At 39.4% G+C, this 2,943-nt stretch overlaps 1 protein-coding gene across 1 annotated transcript in view; it reads right to left on the reverse strand.

Annotated features, from left to right (window-relative positions):
- The window catches only part of RUFY1 (RUN and FYVE domain containing 1), a 17,811-nt gene that overhangs the window by 12,459 nt on the left and 2,409 nt on the right, over window positions 1-2,943 (reverse strand). Inside the window, exon 2 of the mRNA XM_009995151.1 lies at window positions 2,761-2,943. The gene's annotated coding sequence lies outside the window, so the exon portion shown is untranslated. The remainder of the gene's footprint in view (window positions 1-2,760) is intronic.

Below are 2,943 nucleotides of genomic sequence, written 5' to 3' on the forward strand. Positions count from 1 at the left end.
CCCCGCCAACTCTCGCGAGAGCGCGCGTGGCGAGGGCGGGCGGCGCAGCGCGCCCGGCGCCATGTTAGAAAGAGGTGCTGGGGGGTCCGGTCAGCGAGCCGGGCTGAGAGAGGCCGCTCAGCGGCTGCCTGAGCCGCTTTCTGAGGATCCTGCTGTCACCTGTGGATCAAACATGGTCATATAACCCCTTGCAGAAGACCGAGTGTAACAGGTAGCCCCTGTGTCAATTCCATGTCAGTTACAAGGTTGTTAAGTAACAGGAAGTTACTCCTAACACCATGCTAAAGTCTCTTTGGGTACTAATTATCATCATTACCTTCCTTTTAGTGCACATAATGTTAAGGATTAAAACCAAGCAAAACTTAAATGTTATCAGAAGAGCAAAAAAAAAAGGAGTCACTCTAATAAAATGTATCTTAAGATTCACAAAGCACACAAAGTCCTATCAGGGGCCTGTTGTATCAATGAGTACAGTAAGTGTAGTGGATGCCTCAAAATTGCATATAACGTCTTGAGACTGAGGGTTAAAAGGACTGTAATTTTGGATTTTTATGTATATTGTCAGGTTACACATCAGGAACAGACAAAGCTGACTGCAGAAACAGAAAATCAGATACTTTCTTTGGCTATTGGGGTATTTCAGTAACAATGCCAACTTAATTTGTACTTTATCAGGAATACTTTGCTTGTAAGTCTTGGTAAAGATATGCACATTACCCACAAGACTTTAAAAAAAAGCCAATGAAATGTTCTTTAAGAACCAGAGTTTAAATTCCATAAGGGTTAATAAGGGTTTCTATTAAGTTAAATAATTACTTGAACAATACTTTTAGAGTTGCAAATTTACACAGTCGGGTACATCTTTTGCAAAACTCTGCACAAGTTGGTACATGCAAAATAGACAAGGTATTAGACACATGACCAAAGCCAAGCCTCCAGGATTAGGAATGGGGTTAGCTAAGTGCAAAAGATAACAAACATCACGCTGCAGTCTTTAAGAATGCAGTCACACTGTCTTTCAACAGATTCATTTTAACATCTTTTTGAAGCCGTATGCCTTGTTTACTGTAATTATTCATCTTCCTTTGAAGTCAGAAGACACTGAAGCACAAAGAAAAGCTAACAGCTCTCCATCTCTTGGTCTTTAAGACTTTCTTGATTTGTGTTCTTCAGATTTGTAGCTCCTGGCCTTCTCTGCAAGGCAGGATATAGATTCTTCAATAGCAGACACTGGTTTTAGGATGTACCTTTCTCTGTGTCCAACTGACTGCACAGGGTGCAACACAGTTTACAGGTGATCAACAGAGCTGACATAGCAGGTAGAGGTTACAAAAATCTCTGGAAAAAGATGGCAGCAGGGCACGAGTACTGGTTTTCCACAGGTGGTCTTACAGGTCTCAGCTTATTTCTTAAAAATATATGAATTTATAAGTGCCTGGTCAGAGGTAACAATGAAAAGGCAGAATAGATGATTGACTGCCTGTTCACATTTCACATCTAAGTTATTAACAGATTTTTCTTATGGAATTTTCCATAAAGCTTATTATCTGAATATTCTGAACCATTTGGAAAGGCAGTGTTGTATTCCCTTACCTTACAGATAAGAAGCTGAAAGATTATGGTAAAAGTTCCATCAAGTCTGGGAGCTTCATTTCAGGCAAGAGAACATTTTATTCCCCACCCCTCGCCAAATGCTGTGTGTTGTTTTGAATTACATTTATTCACAGCATTCTTCCAAATGAAACTGACAAACCCTTTGTCAGGTTAGGTCCCAGGTGCTCAAGATGAGCATCCAAGATATTAACAAATATGTTAAGTTTAGTGTGAGACTTTGACATGCAGGGAAACACACACATCTAGTTTTTTTCAGGACTGAATTAACCTTAAACTGACTATGCAACACTGAGGAATTGTTACAAAAATCTAGAAGACCATCAACAGTAACTTATTTCACCATGCAATCACAATTCATCCCCACAGAACTCCAGCTTGAATAATTCATGTCACTAAAACCAAGAAGGTCAGCACCCCTTAGCAAAACTGAGCTTCAGTGCTCCAAAATGCTGAAGCTCTCCGAGAGCCTGGGATACAGGACTCCAGGCCCAATAACTGCTACATTTCAATATGTTTCCATGTTACAAGTATCACTAAGATTTAATTTCTTAATTTTCTTTCTTAATTCTTTAATCTTTTTAAATTAATTTTAATTTTTCAACTAAAAGCCTTTTAAATTCAGTTCCAAGAGACCTGTTCCACAAATCTGTATGAATATTGATGTTGAATAAAGCAAGCTGTGGTTAAATAAAAGGCATTTTGAGCATAGTTAAAAAGTAATTTACAATGAATATAAATCTTGCTTCACTTGTCCCCTCTCTGACATGAAGGAGAAAGGCAGTACAGTTCCTCCCCTGAACCTGCCCACCTAGGAAGAATGAATTGACTGGATCATTTATCATCACTTTTTTGTGAACTTTAAGGGAGATGGAGAAAAGGAATCAAATTAAAGCCTACTGCAGAAGACTAGTCAATTTCCCCATATACATTAAGATTTTAGGATTCTTCTTAGTAGAACAGATTTTGTTAAGTTCTCCATCTCTTTTATTTGTATAATTTTACTTATTTAAAAACCCGCAGCATCAGACTTTAAAAAATCAATTCAAAGCAATAATCACACATCACTGACACTCATCAACAGCACTTACGGGAGCAAACTTATTTGTGCACCATAAAAGCAAGCGTACTAAATAAACATGACCATACTTGTTTTTGCTGTGCTGTCAGTGCTGACTGGTTTGGGTATGAGTCCTACCAAAGATGCAGACTTCAGAGCGTTGCCGTAGCCCAGCGCCAAGTTTTCCGAGGCTTTCCTGGCCAGCGACAAGATGGGAGCAGACCACCTCCCTTCCTCCGTTTTCTCTCTTCCCTCGCTTTTCAACTCCGTGG

This window comes from Chaetura pelagica, unplaced genomic scaffold (genome assembly GCF_000747805.2).
Source record: "Chaetura pelagica isolate M959 unplaced genomic scaffold, ChaPel_1.0 scaffold420, whole genome shotgun sequence".
Lineage (NCBI taxonomy): Eukaryota > Metazoa > Chordata > Aves > Apodiformes > Apodidae > Chaetura > Chaetura pelagica.